This window comes from Triticum dicoccoides, chromosome 1A (genome assembly GCF_002162155.2).
Source record: "Triticum dicoccoides isolate Atlit2015 ecotype Zavitan chromosome 1A, WEW_v2.0, whole genome shotgun sequence".
Classification (NCBI taxonomy): Eukaryota; Viridiplantae; Streptophyta; class Magnoliopsida; order Poales; family Poaceae; genus Triticum; species Triticum dicoccoides.
Genome location: NC_041380.1, coordinates 522,284,046 through 522,294,932, shown reverse-complemented (window position 1 = coordinate 522,294,932; position 10,887 = coordinate 522,284,046).

Here is a 10,887-nt window from a genome sequence, read left to right as displayed (position 1 = left end):
CCTCCTAGTAGGAGTCCTACTCCTACTAGGAGGAGGACTCCTCCTTGGCGCGCCATAGAGGGCCGACCGGCCTCCTCCCCTTGATCCTTTATATACGGGGGCAGGGGGCACCCCTAGACACACAAGTTGATCCACGTGATCATATTCTTAGCCGTGTGCGGTGCCCCCTTCCACCATAGTCCTCAATAATATTGTAGCGGTGCTTAGGCGAAGCCCTGCGACGGTAGTACATCAAGATCGTCACCACGCCGTCGTGCTGACGGAACTCTTCCCCGACACTTTGCTGGATCGGAGTCCGGGGATCGTTATCGAGCTGAACGTGTGCTAGAACTCGGAGGTGCCGTAGTTTCGGTGCTTGATCGGTCGGGCCGTGGAGAAGTACGACTACATCAACCAAACGCTTCCGTTGTCGATCTACAAGGGTACGTAGATCACACTCTCCCCTCTCGTTGCTATGCATCACCATGATCTTGCGTGTGCGTAGGAATTTTTTTGAAATTACTACGTTCCCCAATAGTGGCATCCGAGCCTAGGTTTTATGTGTTGATGTTATATGCACGAGTAGAACACAAGTGAGTTGTGGGCGATATAAGTCATACTTCTTACCAGCATGTCATACTTTGGTTCGGCGGTATTGTTGGACGAAGCGGCCCGGACCGACATTACGCGTACGCTTACGCGAGACCGGTTCTCCCGACGTGCTTTGCACATAGGTGGCTTGCGGGTGACAGTTTCTCCAACTTTAGTTGAACCGAGTGTGGGTACGCCCGGTCCTTGCGAAGGTTTAAACAGCACCAACTTGACAAACTATCGTTGTGGTTTTGATGCGTAGGTAAGATTGGTTCTTGCTTAAGCCCGTAGCACCAACGTAAAACTTGCAACAACAAAGTAGAGGACGTCTAACTTGTTTTTGCAGGGCATGTTGTGATGTGATATGGCCAAGACATGATGCTAAATTTTATTGTATGAGATGATCATGTTTTGTAACCGAGTTATCGGCAACTGGCAGGAGCCATATTGTTGTCGCTTTATTGTATGCAATGCAATCGCGCTGTAATGCTTTACTTTATCACTAAGCGGTAGCGATAGTCGTGGAAGCATAAGATTGGCGTGACGACAACGATGCTACGATGGAGATCAAGGTGTCGCACCGGTGACGATGGTGATCACGATGGTGCTTCGATGGAGATCACAAGCATAAGATGATGATGGCCATATCATATCACTTATATTGATTGCATGTGATGTTTATCTTTTATGCATCTTATCTTGCTTTGATTGACGGTAGCATTATAAGATGACCTCTCACTAATTATCAAGAAGTGTTCTCCCTGAGTATGCACCGTTGCGAAAGTTCTTCGTGCTGAGACACCACGTGATGATCGGGTGTGATAGGCTCTACGTTCAAATACAACGGGTGCAAAACAGTTGCACACGCGGAATACTCAGGTTATACTTGACGAGCCAAGCATATACAGATATGGCCTCGGAACACGGAGACCGAAAGGTCGAGCGTGAATCATATAGTAGATATGATCAACATAGTGATGTTCACCAATGAAACTTCTCCATCTCACATGATGATCGGACATGGTTTAGTTGATTTGGATCACGTAATCACTTAGAGGATTATAGGGATGTCTATCTAAGTGGGGGTTCTTTAAGTAAATTAATTGAACCTAAATTTATCATGAAACTTAGTCCTGATAGTATTTTGCAAATTATGTTGTATATCAATAGCTCGCGTTGTTGCTTCCCTGTGTTTATTTTGATATGTTCCTAGAGAAAATTGTGTTGAAAGATGTTAGTAGCAATGATGCGGATTGGATCCGTGATCTGAGGTTTATCCTCATTGCTGCACAGAAGAATTATGTCCTTGATGCACCGCTAGGTGACGGACCTATTGCAGGAGCAGATGCAGACGTTATGAACGTTTGGCTAGCTCAATATGATGACTACTTGATAGTTTAGTGCACCATGCTTAATGGCTTAGAATCGGGACTTCAAAGATGTTTTGAACGTCATGGAGCATATGAGATGTTCCAGGAGTTGAAGTTAATATTTCAAGCAAATACCCGAGTTGAGAGATATGAAGTCTCCAACAAGTTCTATAGCTAAAAGATGGAGGAGAATCGCTCAACTAGTGAGCATGTGCTCAGATTGTCTGAGTACTACAATCGCTTGAATCAAGTGGGAGTTAACCTTCCAGATAAGATAGTGATTGACAGAATTCTCTAGTCACCATCACCAAGTTAGTAGAACTTCGTGATGAACTATGATATGCAAGGGATAACGGAAACGATTCCCAAGCTCTTCGTAATGCGGAAATTGACGAAGGTAGAAATCGAGAAAAACATCAAGTGTTGATGGTAGACAAGATCACTAGTTTCAAGAAAAGGGTAGAGGGAAGAAGGGGAACTTCAAGAAGAACAGCAAGCAAGTTACTGCTCAAGTGAAGAAGCCCAAGTCTGGTCCTAAGCCCGAGACTAAGTATTTCTACTGCAAAGGGACTAGTCACTGGAAGCGGAACTACCCCAAGTGATTGGTAGATAAGAAGGATGGCAAAGTGAACATAAGTATATTTGATATACATGTTATTGATGTGTACTTTACTAGTGTTTATAGCAACCCCTCAGTATTTGATACTAGTTCAGTTGCTAAGATTAGTAACTCGAAACAGGAGTTGCAGAATAAACAAAGACTAGTTAAGGGTGAAATGATGATGTGTGTTGGAAGTGGTTCCAAGATTGATATGATCATCATCGCAGACTCCCTATACTTTCGAGATTAGTGTTGAACCTAAATAAGTGTTATTTGGTGTTTGCGTTGAGCATGAATATGATTTGATCATGTTTATTACAATACGGTTATTCATTTAAGTTAGAGAACAATTGTTGTTCTGTTTACATGAATAAAACCTTCTATGGTCATACACACCAATGAAAATGGTTTGTTGGATCTCGATTGTAGTGATACACATATTCATAATATTGAAGCCAAAAGATGCAAAGTTAATAATGATAGTGCAACTTATTTGTAGCACTGCCGTTTAGGTCATATTGGTGTAAAGCGCATGAAGAAACTCCATGCTGATGGGATTTTGGAATCACTTGATTATGAATCACTTGATGCTTGCGAACCATGCCTCATGGGCAAGATGACTAAGACTCCGTTCTCCGGAGCGAGCAACTAACTTATTGGAAATAATACATACTGATGTATGCGGTCCGATGAGTGTTAAATCTCACGGCAAGTATCGTTATTTTCTGAACTTCACAGATGATTTGAGCAGATATGGGTATATCTACTTGATGAGACATAAGTCTGAAACACTTGAAAAGTTCAAAGAATTTCAGAGTGAAGTGGAAAATCATCATGACAAGAAAATAAAGTTTCTACGATTTGATCGCGGAGACAAATATTTGAGTTACGAGTTTGGTCTTCAATTAAAACAATGTGGAATAGTTTCACAAACTCATGCCACATGGAACACCTCAGCATAATGGTGTGTCCGAACATCATAACCGTACTTTATTGGATATAGTGCAATCTATGATGTCTCTTACCGATCTACCACTATTGTTTTGGGGTTATGCATTAGAGACAACTGTATTCACGTTAAAAGGGCACCATCTAAATCTGTTGAGACGACACCGTATGAACTGTGGTTTGGCAAGAAACCAAAGTTGTCGTTTCTTAAAGTTTGGGGTTGCAATGCTTATGTGAAAAAGTTTCATCCTGATAAGCTCAAACCCAAATCGGAAAAGTGTGTCTTCATAGGATACCCAAAAAGTTACTGTTGGGTACACCTTCTATCACAGATCTGAAGGCAAGACATTCGTTGCTAAGAATGGATCCTTTCTAGAGAAGGAGGTTCTCTCGAAAGAAGTGAGTGGGAGGAAAGTAGAACTTGATAAGGTAATTGTACCTTCTCCCTTATTGGAAAGTAGTTCATCACAGAAATCTGTTCCTGTGACTACTACACCAATTAGTGAGGAAGCTAATGATGATGACCATGTAACTTCAGATCAAGTTGCTACCGAATCTCGTAGGTAAACCATAGTGAGATCCGCACCAGAGTGGTACGGTAATCCTGTTCTGGAGGTCATGCTACTTGACCATGACGAACCTACGAACTATGAAGAAGCGATGGTGAGCCCAGATTCCGCAAAATGGCTTGAAGCCATGAAATCTGAGATGGGATCCATGTATGAGAACAACGTATGGACTTTGGTTGACTTGCCCACTGATCGGCAAGCAATTGAGAATAAATGGATCTTCAAGAGGAAGACAGACGCTGATAGTAGTGTTACTATCTACAAAGCTAGAATTGTCGCAAAAGGTTTTCGACAAGTTCAAGGTGTTGACTACGATGAGAGTTTCTCACTCGTATCTATGCTTAAGTCTGTCCGAATCATGTTAGCAATTGCCGCATTTTATGAAATCTGGCAAATGGATAAACAAAACTGCATTCCTTAATAGATTTATTAAAGAAGAGTTGTATATGATACAACCAGAAGGTTTTGTCAATCCTAAAGGTGCTACCAAAATATGCAAGCTCCAGCGATCCATCTATGGACTGGTGCAGGCATCTCGGAGTTGGAATATACGCTTTGATAAGTTGATCAAAGCATATAGTTTTATACAGACTTGCGATGAAGCCTGTATTTACAAGAAAGTGAGTGGGAGCACTACAACATTTCTGATAAGTATATGTGAATGGCATATTGTTGATCGGAAATAATGTAGAATTAATCTGCAAAGCATAAAGGAGTGTTCTTAAAGAAGTTTTTCAAAGAAAGACCTCGGTGAAGCTGCTTACATATTAAGCATCAAAATCTATAGAGATAGATCAAGACGCTTGATAAGTTTTTTCAATGAGTACATACCTTGACAATATTTTGAAGTAGTTCAAAAATGGAACAGTCAAAGAAAGAGTTCTTGGCTGTGTTACGAGGTATGAAATTGAGTAAGACTCAAAGCCTAACCACGACAGAAGATAGAAAGAGAATGAAAGTCATTCCCTATGCCTCAGCCATAGGTTCTATAAAGTATGCCATGATATGTACCAGATCTATTGTATACCCTACACTATGTTAAGCAAGGGAGTACAATAATGATCTAAGAGTAGATCACTGGACATTGGTCAAAATTATCCTTAGTGGAATAAGGAAATATTTCTCGATTATGGAGGTGGCAAAAGGTTCGTCGTAAAAAGTTACGTCGATGCAAGTTTTGACACAGATCTGGATGACTCTAAGTCTCGATCTAGATACATATTGAAAGTGGGAGCAATTAGCTAGAGTAGCTCCGTGCAGAGCATTGTAGACATAGAATTCGCAAAATACTTACGGATCTGTATGTGACAGACCCGTTGATTAAAATTATCTCACAAGCAAAACATGATCACACCTTAGTACTCTTTGGGTGTTAATCACATAAATAATGTGAACTAGATTATTGACTCTAGTAAACCCTTTGGGTATAGGTCACATGACGATGTGAACTATGGGTGTTAATCACATGGTGATGTGAACTCTTAGTGTTGAATCACATGGCGATGTGAACTAGATTATTGACTCTAGATTATTGACTCTAGAGGCAATAATAAAGTTATTATTTATTTCCTTATAGCATGATAAATGTTTATTATTCATGCTAGAATTGTATTAAGCGGAAACATAATACATGTGTGAATACATAGACAAACGGAGTGTCACTAGTATGCCTCTACTTGACTAGCTCGTTAATCAAAGATGGTTATGTTTCCTAACCATTGACAAAGAGTTGTTATTTGATTTACGGGATCACGTCATTAGGTGAATGATCTGATTGACATGACCCATTCCATTAGCTTAGCACCCGATCGTTTAGTATGTTGCTATTGCTTTCTTCATGACTTATACATGTTCCTATGACTATGAGATTATGCAACTCCCGTTCGCCGGAGGAACACTTTGTGTGCTACCAAACGTCACAACGTAACTGGGTGATTATAAAGGTGCTCTACAGGTGTCTCCAAAGGTACATGTTGGGTTGGCGTATTTCGAGATTAGGATTTGTCACTCCGATTGTCGGAGAGGTATCTCTGGGCCCCCTCGGTAATGCACATCACATAAAGCCTTGCAAGCATTGCAACTAATGAGTTAGTTGTGAGATGATGTATTACGGAACGAGTAAAGAGACTTGCCGGTAACGATATTGAACTAGGTATTGAGATACCGACGATCGAATCTCGGGCAAGTAACATACCGATGACAAAGGGAACAACGTATGTTGTTATGCGGTCTGACCGATAAAGATCTTCGTAGAATATGTAGGAGCCAATATGAGCATCCAGGTTCCGCTATTGGTTATTGACTGGAGACGTGTCTCGGTCATGTCTACATTGTTCTCGAACCCGTAGGGTCCGCACGCTTAAGGTTTCGATGACAGTTATATTATGAGTTTATGAGTTTTGATGTACCGAAGTTAGTTCGGAGTCCCGGATATGATCACGGACATGACGAGGAGTCTCGAAATGGTCGAGACATAAAGATTGATATATTGGACGGCTATATTCGGACACCGGAAGTGTTCTGGGTGATTTCGGAGAAAACCGGAGAGCCGGAGGGTTACCGGAACCCCCCCGGGAGAAGTAATGGGCCATATGGGCCTTAGTGGAGAGAGAGAGGGGCAACCAAAGGTGGGTCGCGCGCCTCCTCCCCCCTGGTCCGAATTGGACTAGGAGAGGGGGGGGGGGGCGGCGCCCCCCTTTCCCTCTCCCTCCCGACTTCCTTCCCCCTCCTAGGCGCGCCATAGAGGGCCGGCCGGCCTCCTCCCCTTGATCCTTTATATAAGGGGGCAGGGGCACCCCTAGACACACAAGTTGATCCACGTGATCATATTCTTAGCCGTGTGCGGTGCCCCCTGCCACCATAGTCCTCGATAATATTGTAGCGGTGCTTAGGCGAAGCCCTGCGACGGTAGTACATCAAGATCGTCACCACGCCATCGTGCTGACGGAACTCTTCCCCGACACTTTGCTAGATCGGAGTCCGGGGATCGTCATCGAGCTGAACGTGTGCTAGAACTCGGAGGTGTCATAGTTTCGGTGCTTGATCGGTCGGGCCGTGGAGACGTACGACTACATCAACTAAACGCTTCCGTTGTCGATCTACAAGGGTACATAGATCACACTCTCCCCTCTCGTTGCTATGCATCACCATGATCTTGCGTGTGCGTAGGAATTTTTTTGAAATTACTACGTTCCCCAACAAATTCAACCACACCTCGAAACTTATTATCTGCAGCAAAGTGTTTAGTAGCAAAGTAATATGATAGTGTTGATAACGGTAACAAAGTAAAGACAGCAAAAGTAATGTTTTTGGTATTTTTGTAGTGATTGTAACAGTAGCAACGAAAAAGTAAATAAGCGTAAACCAGTATATGGAAAACTCGTAGGCACCGGATCAATGATGGATAATTATGCCGGATGTGGTTCATCATGTAACAGTCATAACATAGAGTGACACAGAACTAGCTCCAGTTCATCAATATAATGTAGGCATATATTCCTTAAATAGTCATACGTGCTTATGGAAAAGAACTTGCATGACATCTTTTGTCCTACCCTCCCGTGGCAACGGGGTCCTATTGGAAACTAAGGGATATTAAGGCCTCCTTTTAGTAGAGAACCGGAACAAAGCATTAACACATAGTGAATACATGAACTCCTCAAACTATGGTCATCACCGGGAGTGGTCCCGATTATTGTCACTTCGGGGTTGCCGGATCATAACTCATAGTAGGTGACTATAGACTTGTAAGATAGGATCTAGAACTCACATATATTCATGAAAACATAATAGGTTCAGATCTAAAATCATGGCACTCGGGCCCTAGTGACAAGCATTAAGCATAGCAAAGTCATAGCAACATCAATCTCAGAACATAGTGGATACTAGGGATCAAACCCTAACAAAACTAACTCGATTACATGATAAATCTCATCCAACCCATCACCGTCCAGCAAGCCTACGATGCAATTACTCACGCACGGCGGTGAGCATCATGAAATTGGTGATGGAGGATGGTTGATGATGACAACGGCGACGAATCCCCCTCTCCGGAGCCCCGAACGGACTCCCGATCAGCCCTCCCGAGAGAGATTAGGGATTGGCGGTGGCTTCGTATCGTAAAACGCGATGAAACTTTCTCTCTGATTTTTTTCTCCTCGAAAGCCAATATATGGAGTTGGAGTTGGCGTCGGAGGGCCACCAGGGGGCCCACGAGGTAGGGGGCGCGCCCAGGGGGGAGGGGCGCGCCCCCACCCTCGTGGACAGGGTGTGGGCCCCCTGGTCTTCATCTTTGGCGAGGATTTTTTATTATTTATTCTAAGATATTCCGTGGAGTTTCAGGTCATTCCGAGAACTTTTGTTTTCTGCACATAAAACAACACCATGGAAATTGTGCTGAAAACAGCGTCAGTCCGGGTTAGTTCCATTCAAATCATACAAGTTAGAGTCCAAAACAAGGGCAAAAGTGTTTGGAAAAGTAGATACGACGGAGACGTATCAACTCCCCCAAGCTTAAACCCTTGCTTGTCCTCAAGCAATTCAGTTGACAAACTGAAAGAGAAAAAGAAAAACTTTTACAAACTCTGTTTGCTCTTGTTGTTGTAAACATGAAAAGCCAGCATTCAAGTTTCAGCAATTATTATGAACTAACCATACTCACAATAACATGTAGGTCTCACAATTACTCATATCAATAGCATAATCAGCTAGCGAGCCATAATAATAAAACTCGGATGACGACACTTTCTCAAAATAATCATAGCATGATATAACAAAATGGTATCTCGCTAGCCCTTTCTGAGACCGCAAAACATAAATGCAGAGCACCTTTAAAGACAAGGACTGACTAAACATTGTAATTCATGGTAAAAGAGATCCAGTCAAGTCATACCCAATATAAACCAATCATAATGAATGCAAACGACAGTGTGCTCTCCAGCGGGTGCTTTTTAATAAGAAGGGTGATGACTCAACATAAAAGTAAATAGATAGGCCCTTCGCAGAGGGAAGCAGGGATTTGTAGAGGTGCCAGAGCTTGATTTTTGAAATAGAGATAAATAATATTTTGAGCGGCATACTTTCACTGTCAACGTAACAACTATGAGATGGCTGTATCTTCCATACTACATGCATTATAGGCAGTTCCCAAACAGAATGGTAAAGGTTTATACTCCCCCTCCTCCACAAGCATCAATCCATGGCTTCCTCGAAACAACGAGTGCCTCCAACATTCAACGGGTCCCAGGGGGAGTTTTGTTTAATTATTTTGATTTGCTTTGATCTTTTTGGATCATGGAACTGGGCATCCCGGTTACCGGCCCTTTCTCGTGAATGAGGAGCGGAGTCCACTCCTCTTGAGAATAACCCACCTAGCATGGAAGATATAGGCGGCCATAGTTGCACATGAGCTGCTCGAGCATACAAAATAGAATTTCATTGGAAGGTTTGGAGTTTGGCACATACAAATTTACTTGGAACGGCAGGTAGATACCGCATATAGGAAGGTATAGTGGACTCATATGGAACAACTTTGGGGTTTAAGGAGTTTGGATGCACAAGCAGTATTCCTGCTTAGTATAGGTGAAGGCTAGCAAAAGACTGGGAAGCGACCAACTGAGAGAGCGACAACAGTCGTAAACATGCATTAAAATTAATTCACACCGAATATAAGCATGAGTAGGATATAATCCACCATGAACATAAATATCATGAAGGCTATGTTGATTTGATTCAACTACATGCGTGAACATGTGCCAAGTCGAGTCACTCAATTCATTTAAAGGAGGATACCATCCTATCATACCACATCATAATCATCTCAATAGCATGTTGGCACGCAAGGTTAACCATTATAACTCATAGCTAATCAAGCATGGCACAAGCAACTATAATCTCTAAATGTCATTGCAAATATGTTTACTTCATAATAGCTGAATCAGGAACGATGAATCATCATATTTACAAAAACAAGAGAGGTCGAGTTCATACCAGCTTTTCTCATCCCAATGAGTCCATCATATATCATCATTATTGCCTTTCACTTGCACGACCGAACGATGTGTATAATAATAAGAGTGCACGTGCATTGGACTAAGCTGGAATCTGCAAGCATTCAACTCAAGAGAGAAGACAAGTAATATGGGCTCTAAGTTAAATAAACAATCATGCATATAAGAGCCACTAAGCATTTTCAATATAGTCTTCTCGACCCCCAAAGAAAGGAAAAGAAAAATAAAAACTATTTACACGGGAAAGCTCCCAACAAGCAAAAGAAGGACGAGAAATATTTTTGGGTTTTCTTTTTAATTCTACTACAAGCATGGAAAGTAGACTAACACTAATTTTTTTTGTTTTTTTCTTAAGGTTTATCAAACACACAAGAAGAAAACTAGAAAAATAAATTTAAACTAACATGGATATTACAATGAAAGAGTATGAGCACCGACATCTAGCAATGAGTGTGTGTGAACATGAATGTAATGTCGGTGGGAAATACGTACTCCCCCAAGCTTAGGCTTTTGGCCTAAGTTGGTCTATTGCCAGGGATAACCTGGCTGATATCCGTAGGTGAAGCTGGGGTCATACTACGATGAAGAATAGTTGGGATCATAATGTGATGAAGAGGACTCTGACTGCCACTGGCTGTCAACCGCCTCAGGATCCCAAGAATAAACAGACATTCGTGGAGGCTCCGGTTCCGAGGCTGGTGCAGGATTCCTATAGGCTTGAACAGCCGCCCACGGAACAATGTAAGTACCTGTAGACAAGTTAAACAAAGAGGGAGCAGGCAAAGTAATAGTCTCAGGGTGATGTTTATCAAAGTACAATT